Source organism: Castor canadensis, chromosome 1, assembly GCF_047511655.1.
Source record: "Castor canadensis chromosome 1, mCasCan1.hap1v2, whole genome shotgun sequence".
In the NCBI taxonomy this organism is placed as follows: Eukaryota; Metazoa; Chordata; class Mammalia; order Rodentia; family Castoridae; genus Castor; species Castor canadensis.
In genome coordinates this window covers 116,437,706-116,454,893 of record NC_133386.1, presented here as the reverse complement: position 1 = coordinate 116,454,893, position 17,188 = coordinate 116,437,706, and the positions used below count along the sequence as shown (strand labels likewise).

Genomic DNA, 17,188 nt, shown 5'->3' with positions numbered 1-17,188 from the left:
AACATATATCAGTGACAGAAGCCAGCAACTTACTTACCTGGTCTCACTTTTGCATATATCCTTAATAGCTATTTTATTGTTCTTTCCAGTTGACTTTTTGCTCACAGAGCAACTCCATAGCTCTTTGCAACTCTGTGCAAGACTGTTTTATAACACACATCCCTGCTCCCCCGCCATGCCTTTATCTCTGGAATCATTTCTGTTTTACTTTAAAAAGCAGGTTGTATAACGTCACAACAAAATAAAGCATGGATTAGAAACAGTATTGCAGTTTCAGACTTAATGCCTTTGTGACATCTCATTGCTATGCAAATGAGATTCAAGGAGGTCATACCTTTAGCAGTTGCTCCAGCCCTGGTATCTACTTGGTATTCCTTGGCCAAACTTACTAAGCATTCATTACTGAGCTGTGTGAGGTGTTTAACTCTTTGTGGACATTGGACCTGCTGTTTGAGGCTGCTGAGCGGCACAGGGCCTCTTAGGGGGCATTTTCATTTGGGGACCTTACCGTCATATTTGTGAGATACACTTGTTTGTGTGCCAAGGCAGGATTGGGAAAGCTCATTTGTGATGTGTTTCTTTTGCTGTCTCAACTATTTTTTAATCATAGCTAAACAAGTATTTTTAGACATGTTTTATTCACTCACATCTGTGTGGCGTTCATACAGGCGTTTCATAGGAAAATTTGGGTCTGTACTGGTAAATGTAAATGCAGTACTTATTTTTAAGATTAAATGGTCTGAAATTCAAATTGTCTTTCAGCAGCTTTATTAATAGTCACTGGAGGTGAAGGCACCTGATCATGAACCAGTGGCCTTTGCTGCATGCAGATTAGCCCTGCTGCTTGTCTGTTTACCTATTTTCAGGTCTGTTCATTCACTGGTCAGATAGGTGTTTGTTTAAAATGTGCTCCTTTCTCTTAGGATTCCAGAGAGATCCTCAGTTTTGCGGTTTGAGAAACTGGCCATATTTTAAATGATTAACTCATTAAGTAATTATTCCTTTCATGTATTTCAGTACAGCAGTGATGTTTTCTTACACATCTGCAGAGACAGAGCTGTCTAGACACAGAGCTTGCATTGATATTTTGGCTAAAATAACTGCTAAGTCAAGGAAAGCAAGCTTGCATTGTGGGTAAGAAGCCTTAGAAACTTGGAAGACATTCATTTTATCCCTTTTACACTACTGCCTCCTACACAATAAGAATAAGAATGATGACAGTGATGGCTGGGATAATCTGAGCCACAAAGTGTTAACATAGAGAATTCTAGAATGAGGATTCATTCTTTGCAAGGATTAAGAAGGGATCTCTGGATTAAGGCATTGAATCAAACACAGAAATCTTTAAAGGTGCTGTGTTAGCCTTTTATAAACCAGCACCTCTCTAAAAGCGTCTTATCTGACTGCCTACTGGCAGTGAAGGCCTGCTCAGGCATTTCATGAGGACAGGTTATCTTGAATTCTGCCGAGAGAAGCATTACTGCCTTATAATTTTGATGAAAGTCATTAGAAAATTACTAAAACATTGGGTAAAATTGTGAGGGAGTATTTAAGTGGCAATGCAAAGCAACTCTCAAAGCGAAAGCTTGAAACCACCTTCTTGCGGAGCTCCCACTTCTGGTTGTTCTGACTCATGCATCTCCACAAAGCCTTGTCACACAGTAGCAGTTTCTGGGTACCAGGAGGGACAAGGAGATAAAACACTTGCCCTCAGGTTGCTTAAGGTGTGAGACTGAGCTAAAACCCATAGGAAACCATCAAACATTAGAAAGTGAACCTAGGGATAGTAGTGTACATCTATAATCCTAGAATTAGGAGGCCAAGGAGGATCCTGAGTTCAGCCCAGCCTGAGCTACCTAGGGAGACTGTGTTTAAAACCAAGCAAAAGAATTAGAAAGTGATATTGCCGTAGCACCTGCGCTGTCCTCAGTAGGACATAGAGGAGGTGTCTTTCTGAACCAGCATGGAACGGGTTTCTAATCTGAAATTTACAGGCAGCAGGACTCCTGGCCAAGGCTGGCACACTGACGCAAGAGCTGAGTGTCACTTGTTTCTCATTAGTTAATGAGAAACCACTTAAGGAGTCAAAGTTCTCAACTTGTCACTCCTGACACCCTGGCAATTCTTATTTTATCCCAGGAACAATTAGAAGGAAATCTTATTTAGTAAGTGTGTTTTAGAGAAAAATGAGTAAATTTTGGAGTGTGTGACTTTCTTTAAATTGTGGGTTGAAATCTTTTCCTTTAAAGAGCCCTTACAAGTTGTTCTTTTGTAGAAAGAAATGTAATTTATGAGTTGTAAATTTGCATTTATAAAAGAGTGTTAGAAATCTAGGCCAGAGAATAGTTTTCTTCACTTTGCAAAGCAGTGCCTCTTTGCTGGCATCTTCTTTTTTACCCACACCTGAAGATGTTGAATGCAAGAGCTATTGAGTTGAAAGCAGCAATATTAACATGAGGAGACAAAGTTAAAGTAGCTTAGAGCAAAAATGAGCAAAAGTCTGAATTTCATTTGTCTGCTGCCCTTGCTTCCTTCTCCACAGATGACTCAATTGGATGTGCTCAGGCGTGGGTGAATTATAATAGCAGTAAGTTTTCTTTGGAGGCTTTTGGGGTAAGTTCTAAAAATGAGTTTGCTCCATGTTAGATGGAAATGTTCTTTGCCAAAGGCTTAATAAAAAGAATGGCCTTGTTTTATGTTTTAGGAAAATGCCTTTTTCCTAAATATTAAACTGTCAGAAAACCTTAAAAAAAATAGTAAGTGGAGTCTACTCCTATTTCCTGCAAGGGGGGCAGGAAATGTTCCTCCCTTTGCCCAATTTCTCCCCTCGTTTATCCTGTTATACTAAATTCCTTTTCCAATAAGCTGTGCTATCATTTTCACTAAAAAAAAAAAAAAAATTACTGGGTAAACATTTTGCATCTTCAGCAGTCCATTGTTTTAGAAGTCGGATTTCTTGTTCCAATGGATGGCTAGTTAAGCAGGTTTTGTGCTAGTGGTTGCCATCAGTGTTGGCAAATGGCACGTGGAAAGACATCCTGGACCCTCTGTGCTCTTGGGTGAATGCTGCCAGGGTTGCTCAGTGCCTTGTCTGGATGTCTGTGATTGGAATCGAACTTGACTTTAACTTTACGTCCAGATTCCAAACCATGAGTTTTCCATTGGGAATCATTGTTAAACAATGGAACCAATGTCTGTTAAAACACCTTAAAATAGAATGAGTCAACTTTGTCACTGCTCATTGAGTAAAAGAATTGATAAAGATCAAGGTTGAAAGATCCAAGGAGTCAAGTGTCACTGGATTCACATCCCAACCCTTTTATCAAACCCAGACTTTGTTGCCAGGTTCTTCTGCCCTGCCTCTCCCCTCAGTAACATCAGAATCGCCTTTCGTGGACATGTAGAGGAAATCTTTGAAGGATTTAACTTAAAAAGACCTAGTAGCTGTTTACTGATATAGGAAGGGGGAAGGGAGAGTTTTCAAATGTTTTTAATTGAACTTATCATGTTATCTTAAGCTGTATTTATGTCCCTAGATCCCTGGCTAAACTTCATGTTTCTTTTGGGTAGAAATCTTTTCAATACTCATTCTTTCACTCTTCATTGTATTGGTAGATTGACTAAATAAAAATATTAGACTCCTAGTTAAATTTGAATTTTTGATAAACATCAAATAATTCCTTTAAGTTCCCCAATATTGCACAAGATATATTTTGTTTGAGTAACCAAGGCCCTGCACATATCACAGCTTGTTGTATAAAGGATATTGAGAATGGGTTGTTGAGCGATTAAACGAAAGTGCAGTGGAAATGTTTGGTAGGTCCTTGGAAATAGTAATTTACAGCACAGTAGCGATTGATTTAGGAGTCACTGTCACATGCACTGGTCCACTGGAGGCCCTGTAGATTGTTCAGGATGACTGTGTGGACCTGTGGTGTCAGAATAACCTGGAGGATTTGTTAAAAGAGACATTCCTAACACATGATTTCTGATTTACTAAGTTTAGGGTGGGGCTGAAGGATTGAATTTATCACAGTTCCCAGGTAATGATGCTGCTGGCCTTGGACCACCCTCGGGAGCCACTTTGTGGACTCTCTAGAGAAGAATTGACATGTTTTTCCTCTCTCTTCAGAGAGTACACACTTTAGGCTTGGTTGGCCATACTGTTTTTCTTACTGACTTAACTTTCCCTTTGTAGCTTGAAAATGCCCATAGGTGGATACATGAATGCAGAGACAGACTGTGTTTCAATAAAACTTTATTGCAAAACTCAACCATTAGCTCCATTTGACCCATGGGCAGTAACTTTTGCAACACCTGCCCTAGAGAGAGAAACATGAGACTTGAGGCTAGCGCTCTTGGTGTTTTCATGTTTAAGAATTGGGCAGAGGAAAGCAATGTGACCAGTGACTGAAGGCCCAGGGGAGGGAGTGTCACCAAAGCCAGGCTTTCAATAAAAGCATGAATGAAAACACACGTCTCTCCCATCTACTGGTGCAGGCTGATTAAGGATGCAGGAGTGGATGACTGCTCAAAGAGGCCATTTGATTTGGCAGTTGGGACACAATGACGACTGTTCACAGAGCAGTGTCAATGGAGGGTGGGCAGGCATACCTGCCAGATGGCAGTGGCCCAGTGGAGGAGGAGGCAGAGGCAGCAAGTTCTGAATACTCTTTCAAGAAGTTTGGCAGTGAAGAAAAGAGGTGGTTGAAGCTCAAGCTTAAGGAGAAAATTGGGTCCAGGAAGATTTTTATGAGCAGAAGAGGAAAACAAGTATGTTTGCAGGCAGAGAGGAAACGGCCACAAGAAGCAGGAGACTGCACTACAAATACATTTTCTCCTGAGACAATGGTGCCCGAGAGTGGTGCAGCATGTACTGAGAAGGAGCAGACGAAACAGAGGAGAGGAGAGATCATAACAGAGAAGAAGCAGGATTGGAAGGGACTAAGAAAGCTTGCAGGGGTGCACCGTGGACTGGAAAATTATTTTCTTTAACAATAAAGTCAAAGTGGGTGAGGATCATGCTAAGAGAAAGGGTGGAGAGGAGGAGACAGGGAGGGGGAAAGAAATGGAATTCTGAACAGATTAAGCAGGAAACAGGCTACAGTGAAGTGTTGTGGAAAAAGGTTGGGATCCTGAGGACATTGATGAAAGGTTGGAAGAAGCAATGTGGCAGTGAGTACACCAAATATGAATGCTGCTATGGTTAGGATAACTGTCCCCCAGAGACCCACGTGGTGAAGGCTTGGTCCCCAGGGCACAGTGCTATTGGGAGGTGGTAGAGGCTGTAGGAGGTGGGGCCTAGCAGAAGGAAGGTAGGTGATTGGGGGCATGTCCTTGAAGGAGGTATTAACAGCCTGACCCCCCCCCCTTTCTCTTTTCACTTCCTAGCCACCATCAGGTGGTCTTCCTCTGACACAGCTACTGCTATCACGTACAGCCTCTCCACATGCCCAAAAGCATTGAACATGCTGACCAGGGACTGAAACCTCTTAAGCTGTGGCCCAGAAAAAATCCTTCCTCCTTATAAGTTGATTATTTCTGGTATTTTGTCACAAGTACAGAAAGCTGACTAACACAAGTACAAAGCTTACCAGGCTGCACTTAGGGTCATGCTGGGCTCGAAACTCTTTAGTACAATGCATACATCGCACTGTTACACGGACCTTTCCCATAGTCCATAGCAACCTGGAAGGTGTAGGAAACAAGAATAGGACATTAGATCAAGGGCAAACACAAAAGGAGACTGGACTTTGATCACATGATAAAGCGAGAGCACACAAGGGAGGGTTGAGGATAGGTAAGACACCTAAATAATTAGTTAGCATTTGTTGCCCTCAATGCAGAGAAACTAATGCAGATACTTTAAAGCAACAGAGGCCAATAGGAGAAGGGGACCAGGAACTAGAGAAAAGGTTAGTTCGAGAAGAATTAACCTAGAAGGTAACACACATGCACAGGAAAGCAATGGGAGTCAACTCCCTGTATCCTTATCTCAACTAGCAAAAACCCTTGGTCCTTCCTATTACTGCTTATACTCTCTCTTCAACAAAACTAGACATAAGGGCAAAATAGTTTTTGCTTGGTAGTGAGGGGGTGGAGAGAAGAGAGAGGGGGGCAGAGGGGGAGAAATGACCCAAACATTGTATGCACACACGAATAAAAAAAAAAAAAAGAATAGGAGGGTTCTTCAGAAATGGAGGCTGTGAGAAAATGTGAGTCAGATGGTCATGAAGTGATATGATGGAAGATGCCTAGGAATGGGAACATCAAGAAAAATTAAATGGCAAAGAAAACCAAAACCAAGAAGGGATCATTTGTCACAGGGTGAAAGACTAAAAGTCTTAGCAAAGGTGAAAAGCAGGCTTACAGGAAGTGGTAAGGTGGAGACATAAACATAGAAGGGCTAGGAATTTTTAGAGATGCTGGGATTTCTTATGATTTCAGAAATGTGACAATTTCAAGAAATGTTAAAGGCCTGGGTGTGGTTCTGGAAATAGGCTTCTGAAGTAGAGATCAGGTGCCAGCTGTCAGGAATTGAGGTGAGTGTGCTGGGTGAGTTAGCAGGGTAGACCTTAACTTCACATAAATGATGGCAGGAGAGAGGCAGCTCCAACCGCATCACAGAGCACTGCTTCTCTGCCTGCATTAGCCTTTGGCACCCAGCTGAGCCTCGAACCACATCTTTTTTCCTTTTGGTAGTGTCCCAAGTTGTTGCTTGTTTTTGCCTGTTTCTATTTTTGCCTGGTGTGATGTATCTTTTCTGTGACTGCTTAAATAATTCACCACACATTTTTACTCTCTCTTTACTCATCTTCTCCACCTGGCAGAAATAGGAAGAAAAATTACAGACACATGGGGTATCTCTATGTTGGTAATTTGAATTTCTGTGACTAGCCACTCCAAATCAGAAGGGAGTTATTTTCCAATTTCCTATATAAAAAAGAGAGCAAGTTTCACTCCCTACAAAGCATTACCAGTTGTTAAGCATTGCTGAATGTTTGCCGGTAGCCTTAATTGTGTTACAGATGACATTCTTGAGGAAGCCCACCTGTTGGAAAATGTTTGGCTCACCTGAATATTATATTCTAGCTTCTGATTTCAGATTATCATCTAAAAACTAACTGTATCCCTTTCCATTAACAAAATGCAAGTTCACCTCATACACTGTTGGTAGGAATGTAAATTAGTACAACCACTATGAAAAATGGTATGGAGACTCTTCAAAGAACTAAAAGTAGCACAGCCATATGATCCAGCAATTCCTCTCCTAGGGATATACCCAAAGGAATATAAGTCTGGTTACAATAAAGACACCTTCACACCCATGTTTATTGCAGCACTATTCACAATAGCTAAGCTATGGAAACACCCAAGATGCCCTACAACTGATAAGTAGATTAAGAAAATGTGGTTTTTATACACAATGGAATTTTATTCAGCCACGCAGAAGAGTGAAATTTTGTCATTAGCAGGTAAATGGGTAGAACTGGAAGACATCATCTTAAGTGAAATTAGCCAGGTTCAAAAAGCCAAAGACTACATGTTTTCACTCATTTGTGTAATATGGGTCCAATACAAATACAAGCAATATTATGAATACATAAAAATACATACAGAGCATGTATCCAAAAGTGACACTGCTAGAGGAGACCAAGGGAGAAGGTAAAGAAGGAAACAGTGATGAACAATAATGAAAACCACTCTATCTGTGTAGGAACAAGGCACAAGGAAACGCTGAGAACTGTTAAACAACACAGGATGGGGGAAAAGGGGAAAGAAGTGCAGTGGAGAAGGGTTACACTGACTTAAGTACAAGCAGTACAGGTATAATATCAAGGCAAAAAATCCCAGTGACCAATGAATGGACAACTAAACAATAAAGGACAAGAATGAAAAACAGGCCACGCTAGGAGGAGGTCACTACGGGAGAGGGAAGGTAAAAGAAGGAAGTTAAGAAAGCAAATATGGGCTATGAGCTTTCTATACAAGAATGAATATCGAATTTTTAAACTTGTTGAAAGAAATCACCATAAGAAGGGGAATAATGTGAAAAGGAGAAAAATGGAGGGGATGAACCAATTCGGGATACCATACATGTGCACTTGGAAATATCATAATGAAACTCCCTGTATAGATATATTAAACAAAAATGTCTTTTTTCAAAAACAGAGGGTAGGAATGTAAAATAGAGCTGTCTTGGGGTTGGTACCAGCAGGAGAGGAAGCATATAAGGAAAGAGTGAAGGAGAGTAAATATGGTGGAAATATGTTTTCATGTATGAAAATAGAAAAATGAGACCTGTTGAAACTGTTCTAAGAAGGGGGCAGAGGGAATAAATAGAATGATGAGGGGTGAATCTAACTAAGGTAAATTGTAAACATTTTTGCAAATGTCACAATGTATTCACCGTACAACAATAATATTGTTAATAAATAAATAAATTTTTAAAAATGCAAGTGCAGAGATGAGGGCATGGCTCAGTGATAGAGGGCCTGCCTGGCAAACCAGAAGCCCTAAGTTCAAACCCCAGTGCTGCCAAAAAAAGAAAGCAAGTTCAGAGCCCAGTGTGGTGGGCTGTGCATATAATGCCTATAATCCCAGCACTCCAGAGACTGAAGCAAGAGGTTCAAAAAAAAAACAAGGTTAGATAGATTTTAATAATTTAAATATGACTAGCACTTACATGAAAGTTTAAGGATTTTTAGACAAATGGATAAAATGCTCCTGTCTCTTGAAATGCACAATCAGCTCAAACTATATTCAAGACTTACATGTAAAGCCCCATCATGAAACTATGATAAGGAAACATGGGAAATGCTTCAGGACAGTGGCTTGGGCAAAGACATTCAAGCTTAACCCAAAGCACAGTCAACAAAAGCAAAAAAATGACAACTGGAAGTATATCAAACTAAAAAGTTTCTGCACAGCAAAGAAAATAATCCAAAGAGTGAAGACACAACACATAGAATGCAAGAGAACTCTGGAAACCATTTATGTGGCAAGGGTTAATATCTAGAATTCATAAGGAGCTCAACCTACCAATAAACATTTTTAACATGGGCTTACGACCTGAGTAGACATATCTTAAAAGAAGGCAAGCGGTCATTTGACAGGTCTATGGAAAACAATCCTCAGCATCACCAATTATCAGGAAATTCACGTCAAAACCTCAGTGAGATAGCACCTCACCCCAGCTGGAATGTCTGTTACCACAAAGACACAGATAACAAATGTTGGCAAGGATGTGAAGGAAGGAAAAACCTTGCAAATCAGTAAAACCAGTATGGAAAACAGAAGTCCAGTACGATGCACCAATCCCACTACAGGGCACATACCCAGAGGAATTGAAATAAGTAAGTTGAAGACACGCGTGTACTCCCATGTTCATTGCAGCACTCTTCATGAGAGCCAAGATGCAGAATGAACTTAAATGTCCATTAGCTCATGAATGGAAAAAAAATTGATACATTCACAGAATGGAATACTGCTTAGCCATAAAAAAGATGAAATTCTGACCTTTGCAACAACCTGGACGAACTGGAGATTGTTATGTGAAATAAGCCAGGCGTAGAAAGATAGATATTACATGATCTCACTCTATGTGAAATCTAAAAGAGTGGCTGGCAGAAGTACATAGTAGAATGGTGGTTAGGAGGCTAGAGAGAGTGGAAGGGAGGGGGTAATGGGGAAAGATTGATAAAAGTTAATAATAATGTATTTGTAATGAGGCACGGTGGCTCACGCCTGTAAGTATAGCTACTCAGGAGTCAGAGCTAAGGAGGACTGTAATTCAAGCCCAGCCCAGGCAAAAAGTTAGCAAGACTCCCCATCTCAACCAATAAAAGCTCTGTCTGGTGGTGCATGCCTGACATGCAGGTGCTCAGAAAAAATAAATAGGAGGGTTGTGGTCCAGGCAGGTCTGGGCATAAAAGAGAGAACCTACTAAAAAAATAACTAAAGCAAAAAGGACTAAGGATCTGCCTAACAAGCATGAGGCCCTAAGTTCAAACGCCAGTATCCCCCCGAAAAAAGAAATATACATCTCAAAACAGCTAGAAAAGAAGATTTTGAATGCACTAATCTTAGAGAACTGCTAAAATTTTATAGAGATGAATGTTCTAATTATAACTGCCATGATTATCATACAACATGCAAAATTGTTGTCACTCAAAAGATAAAAATGAAGACAAAAATGGTTGAAATGGCTTCAGCATGGAGAATCCATCTTTCAAATGAGTCCTGGCCTGCTGTTCCAATCCTACCTTTTTCCTCTGTCTCTCACTATGCAACCATTTTCTTTCTCCCACAGAAAAGAGAACTATGTTTTCAATTTGCTTTTGTCATCAAATCGTTTTCCCTTTGTAGGAACAACTCAATTGACATCTTACATTCTTTCCTGTCAGTTGAAAAATCGGAGGAAATGAACTGACGTGCCTCATTTTCAGTGTTTGAATCACATACCCACCCTCGTGCTCACATCTTGTCCAGAGGGCATTACCCTGTGCCTATGTTTCCACCACTTTGGAATTGCCAAAGGAAAGATGTCACTATGCAAGGCAATGAATCTTGGGGAAAGCTTTGTAGGAGAGCTGTAGGATGTTATAAATGCCATATCTGTTTTGTTGGAATGCACAAAAGTTTATGCCTTGACTAAATGTGTGTAGAAAAGGTTAACTTGTATTTGACATCCACCAGGATTTTGAGAACTAAAGCATTACAAATAAATTTTTAAAAAATTTAAATCCTACCCAATTTTGCTTATTTATATTGCCATTATGAGAAATATAATAGGTATTACAAAAGAGAAAGAAACACTGGCAGAAACAGCACTTAAAATTCATGCCACAGGATCTCAAAATTAAAATGACACGTTCACACACACTTTAGTAAGGCATAGTTTGGTGTTAAAATGACCAGTACTAGACAGATAGTTCCTAAGGAGCAGAATAAATTCCAAAAGGCTGGGTGTGAGGTAATACCTATAATCTCAGCGTTGGAGAGACTGAGGCAGGCGGATCACAAACTCGAGGGCAGCCTAGACTCTGTCTCAATATAAAAATGAAAGAAAACCTTCCAATAGCATAGCTACATTAATATTCTCAAAAAGATGTAAGAATCATGGAAGTGTAGGGCTGCAAGAAGCTTTAGAGTAAATCTGGTTCAATTTTCTGTGTTTACAGATGAATTGAGGTTCAGAGTATCAATGGATTGCCTCCAATAATCTAAATTTCATATTTTGTGCTCTATCACCCAACAGGATTTAAGCAGCTCGGTATTTCCAGTACTTCAGGCTGGATTATGAGATTGTGGAAGGCATTGTCAAAGTAAGTTTGTGGTTTTAAAGCAAGTTACAGTACCTCAGTTTGCTAGTGATACATGGGAACATGGTGGCCTGTCACTCTGGGAAGGAACATCCACCTCAGATAAGTTTCCAGGCAGTCCTTGATAGGAACCTGTTGGTCACAGGGGATGGCCTGTGTTTGCAAGGACAGATCCACCACCTGTGACTTGGGAGGAGCAACACCTGAAGAAGCATGTGCAATCTGAAACGCGTCTCACTCATCAATCTGTTTGTCAGAACTGGAGTTCTTAGTGAGTGAACTGAGCGTCTTCAATGCAGTCATGTCGGTGATTGCCATCGACCAAGCGTTCTGTCACACCTGCCTGCTTTTCCTTCTTTCTTTTGTTTCCTTACTTCATTACATATTGATTGACTTCTTGGGTTGTACAGGTTCATAAATCATCTTCTTTTAAGAGGCTTCTTGGCGTTTGTGTGTATGTAGACTGAGAATCCTGGGAAAGATTGATGCTCAGTCACTGTAACAAAGAGCTTCATCTTCCTTCCTCCAGCTTCATATGCAAGTGGGAAGCATCAAAAGATTCTATCATTATGATGAAACAGACTTAAAGACAGAGCAAACACTTCAGGGAACCTTGCAGTACTGGCAGCCAGCCTTCCTCAGTTTGATGGGAACTGTTGCCTTGCACACAGGGAAGCCAGTGGAGACTTCACAACCAAGTAGAGGACTTAGATTAATCACACAATGAGATCCACTCTCGCAGATGTTCGCAGGTATTATTATTTGGTTGCAAATCTGTAATTTAGTGCAAGATAAGCTAGATTTTTGTCTGTTTTGAAGGGTTACCTTTTACATTACCTACAATTAATAACACACGAAGGGATACCTGTGGTTCTTTTGCTCATAAAATTTTCGATTGTGTAAATCTTAGGAACTGAAGTTTTCTTATTACTTTTATTTTAAAAGATTCACTGTTGTCTCTGGTATGAACAGTTTTAATTCTTATTTTATAGGTGAATCATTGACCATTAATTTTTACTGCTTATGGATTGAAAAGGGTATTTAAACGTGGTGAGGATATTTTTCCTAGTTTTAGCATCTGAGTGTTTTTTATTATAATAGAAACCAGTTGTATGACATTGTAAATTCCTGTTTATAGATAGAACTTAAAGCATTCATTTCTTCCTGTTTATAGATACAAACTAGCATATGAATACCAAAGGGATAATTTTCTATTTTATACATCCAAACATTTTTTATGATAATATAAACCAGTTATGGGTACTTTTAATGCAAAGTTCTAGGTAGTTGTATGATATTAACACTATTGACCTTTCAGATAACAACTTTGTAGATTGGCATCCCATATTAGAAACAAAAAATCCTATTCCAGGCAGTCTTTAGCAGCTGATTTAACTTGGAGATACTTAGTTATTCCTTTCTGAATTATTTTCTGACAGCCAGTTTAATACATCAAAAGGGAGAAAGAAAGCCAACTGCATTTAAGGATGTCTGTAATTAATAGAGGGGACTTTTACTAACTTTTCCTAATTCTGAAGAGAGAGTTGTTTGAAAAAGAAATACAACTGAGGCTTGCAAGGGGTCTCGGAAGCAATTTCCATTTTACTGGTTAGAGCCAAAGCTTGCATTTTGTCTGAGGATGAGGCAAAAGGAGGATAGGATATGCTCTGGGAATAGCTGTCATTTGTAACAGAGTTTGCAAACAGAATTTATAGGCATAAGTGTGTCTTTTGCACCAGTTTAGTGAAATGACATCCATGCTTACAATGTTGCTACAGAAAGTCAAATCAATGAAGTGATGTGATAACGATAGCCATATTTACTGTGGATCAATCAAATTCTACTGCACATGTGGCATTTTCTTGAGACAGTTTTAGTAAATATAAAGCTTCAGAGAAAATCCCCTTAAACTAGAATTTTTAAAGAATTAAAGTACTTCATTAAAATAGCATCACTAAATATAAAAATAAAAATAACATCTGTATTAATTGAAAGTTGACAGAGCCTCAAATGCTGTGCTACATGCTATCTAAAGAGTCTCTTGCAGAATCTAAGCTAAAAAAAAAAGAACAAAAATGATATGAAATAAAAGGGGGGTAACTTTTGGGGGACACCAGTGGAAAAGAGGAGGCAAAATGAGAGGGTATTGGAGTGAAGCACTATGTGCTTCCATGAAAATAGAGTAATGAAACTAATTTTAAAATGTATTCAAAGTGGGGAGGGGCGATAAGAAAGAATAACAGGAGATGAATTTGATCAAAGTACATTATATACATGTATAGAAAAATTATAATGAAATCCAACTGTACAAGTTGACATGCTAATAAAATACTTTAAAATTAAATATCTGTGATCAGATGGTAAAATTCAAACAATTTTTAAAGTAAAATCCAACTTTATTAGCTATAATTCACATACTTTAAAAACACCCTTTTAAAGTATACCATTGAATAGTTCGTAGTATATATAGTCGCAGAGTTTTGTAAATATCCCTTATCATTATCTAATTTTAGAATATTTTGCCAAATACTTACCCCCCCCAAAAAAAACCCAATTAACTACTCACTCGCCATTTCTTGCTACCCCAGCCCCATGACAACTACTAAATCTACTTTTTTGCCTTTATGGATTTTCCATTATGGATCTTTCTACAATAGTATAATAGCTGACTTTTGTGTTCAGCTTCATTTTACTTAGGACATATTCCATGTTCATGTCATAGCCTAGAATTGGTTCTTTACTTCTCTTTATGGCTGAATAATATTCCCATTGTGTGGATATATCATATCGTGTTCATCCATTCATCTCTTGATGAACATTTGGGTTGTTGTCACTTTTTGGTGCCCAGTTCTTACAAAGCCATTTCAGCTCCAAGTCCTTGAGTTTCTAGTGCCTAGAGTACTTTCTTCAGTCCTCTCCATGTATTCACATTTTTTTCCTTTCAATCTTACCCTGTGAAATTTTCTTATTGGCTTCTGGGATTTTCTACCCCTATAAGACTGTTGTCAGTCACTGACTGAGCATACCGAATAGGCTACCTAGTATTTTTACTTCTATCCCTTTAGTGTTATGGTGTGGATCTGTATTGTTGGTGGAGGAGAGTACATCTTTAAGAGGTGAGGCCTTATAGAAGGCAGTTAAGCCGTGAGGAAGGGTTAATGTAGTTCTCCTGTGAGTGTCAGTAAGTGAGACCTGCTCTTCTTGGTCCTTTGTGCTTCCAGTTTCCTTTCTGCTTCTCCACATTGTGAAGCAGCCAAGGGCTTGCCAGGACACCAATGCCACAAGGACCCACTAGAATTGGAACTCAGGGCCTTATGCTTGCTAGACAGGCACTCTACCACTTGAGCCACTCACTCTATCAGTCTTTTTTGTGTTGGGTATTTTTGAGATAGGGACTTGCTTTTTGCCTGGAGTGGCTTTGAACCACTATCCTGCTGAGTAGCTAGGATTACAGTTGTGAGCACAGGTGCCTGACTATCTTCCTTACTTTCTTTACTTTCAAAGATACTGAGTCTCTCACTAAAGTCTACATACATTCATTTAAAACTTGGGCATTTATAAAAGACAATTTATTCAACAAATATATAACAAACAGCTACTGTGTGCCAGGCACCTCGTTAGCTGGTGTAATTAATCAAGGAACAAAGAATCTTGCCTTTGTGGGGACTCACATTCTTTTCTAAAAGAGCCTACATTCTTGAGTGTTCTTTTTTTCTTTTTAATGTACAATTTGCTGCTACTCTCTACATTCCAGCACCTGGCCATAGTTGTCTTACAGATTCTTGAACTTTCTTCATAATTTAAAACAGTTTAATGAAGCTGTTTAATTCTCTCCTAATGGTATGCGTTGCTGTTATAGTTATATATATATATATTTAATTTTTATTAGCATATATTCCTCGTACAGAGGATTCATTGTGCCAATTCTCAATGGGCATACATCTTATATTGGTTAGATTACTCCCACTGTCTCTGTCAATGCAACTTAAAGCAATTTCAAGAGGTTTCGTTGTTCTCTTTCATGTAAATATATGAAACCATCAACCATCTTCCCTCACCTTCATCTCCTCCATTCACCTTATCTCTTCCTACAAGTACCTATTTTACAGTCCTGTCTTTCATTATTAATTCCAAAGTCAGTGTTCAAAGGGGCTTCTTGAAGTATCACGATGGTCAGTGTACTTTTCTTTGGTCAATTCAACCCCTTCCATTACTCCCCTGTACTCTGTCCCTTCTGACCCCCATTATTCAACAGCTTTCAGTGCATACCCTTATGTCCTCCACCTGCACAGATGTAATGCATTTTGATATTGTCAACTCTGTGTCATTCTCCTTTCCTTTCCCTCCTCCCCTGAGTGCTGTAGAGCAGTTCCACTGTCACAGACATGTTCTGCATATGAATGTGCATATGGCCATGTTTGTTTAGTGTATATGTTTATCTCTCTACCTTCCACATATGAGAGAAAGCACGAGGCCTTTGTCTTTCTGAACCTGGCTCATGTCACTTAACATGGTGTCCTCCAATTTCATCTAATTACCTACAGACCACATAGTTTCAATTTTTCTTATGGCTTAATAAAACTCAGTTGTTTGGAAATAATAGAATAAAATGTTTTTTTCATATAAAAAAAAGATCTCATGCCAGCTTCGTCACCTTTGAGATTGTAGCTATCCTTCGTCTTCCAGAGGAGGACCCTAAGCCTGAAGTAGTATGGCTTACTTGTTGATGGCTCCACACAGAAGTGAGGGAACGTAAATATTTGAAATCACAGTTTTCCCTTAAGAGTACACTATAGTTTTTATATTAACTGAATGCTTCTGATTATTTGCCTCCATTTCTTTAGGAATATTTAGACAAAAAAACCAGGTACTTAACTTTACCAAGAGTTATCCCAATGAAATCACCACATGATAATTGACTGTGGATTTCACCCCACCAGATATGTTTTTCTGTCTTAGTTTCTCACCTGGTACCTCTCCAAAAGCATGCTCTTATTTTCAAATTTATTGTAGTTTAATTGAGATAGGAATATTATTTTAAAAAGGTAAAATTTACTGAGAAAGAGCTCACAAATTATATTTCATAATTATGGACTTTTGCATTGATTTGTTCTATAAGTAAGAATTTGGTGCCTATCTTGTGCCAGATTTCTCACCTACTTGGTAAATGAGGCCAACAAGGCTCCACTCTGCTAAAGCTGATAGTTTGGGGGAAGACAGATCATAAACAAACAGGAGTCGATATGCTTTCATCTACTATTTCGAATTATCCTCAACAAAGCATATGTTGAAAGTGTTTTATTTTACTGGGAAAACCATATCTTCCTTTCTGTTGTGTTTTAACAGATAAAAACACTTCACACAAGTCAGCTGTTGTTTTAGAGGTGTTTAGGTTCTGGCGTTCTGTGTTCTCCACCTTCAGCAGTTACTGCTCCATCAATGGTAAGGATGACAGGGCCTTGAAGTCATGGGTATGTCAGGGGTGAGAGGCTGCTTGGCTGGTTGGAGCTCCTGCAGTTTCCTTGGGAAATACAGAGCTGCACATCTGTAGGAGGAGAGAATCCAGGCAATTCACTTAGAGACTTTGCCGAGGATAGGCAGGGCCAGTGAAGTAGATACAAATGGAGTGAAGTCCTTTGGCTTCCATAGCCTTTGTTTGTGACCAACTGGACCTCACTGACCAATTATATTGCTCCAAAGTGTCCTGGTTAAACAGCTGCAGATCTGGACTAGAACCCGTGACCGTCTCTTAGGAGTCCCATGCTTATGGTTCTTCCTTGAGGTGACATCAAACAGAAGAGAGTCTTCCTCTAAATCATGCCAGCTAAGAACCTCAAAGAATTTACTCTGCTGTAAGTACTACC

The 17,188-nt window shown here is 39.3% G+C and overlaps 1 protein-coding gene across 6 annotated transcripts in view; it reads left to right on the top strand.

Annotated features, from left to right (window-relative positions):
• The window catches only part of Fat3 (FAT atypical cadherin 3), a 611,059-nt gene that overhangs the window by 15,700 nt on the left and 578,171 nt on the right, over positions 1–17,188 (top strand). The window contains exon 1 of one of the 6 annotated variants that reach the window (XM_074081356.1): positions 11,166–11,327. The exons of the other annotated variants lie outside the window; for them this stretch is intronic. The gene's annotated coding sequence lies outside the window, so the exon portion shown is untranslated. Of the gene's footprint in view, positions 1–11,165; positions 11,328–17,188 lie in introns of those variants that run through there. 6 annotated transcript variants of the gene reach the window in all.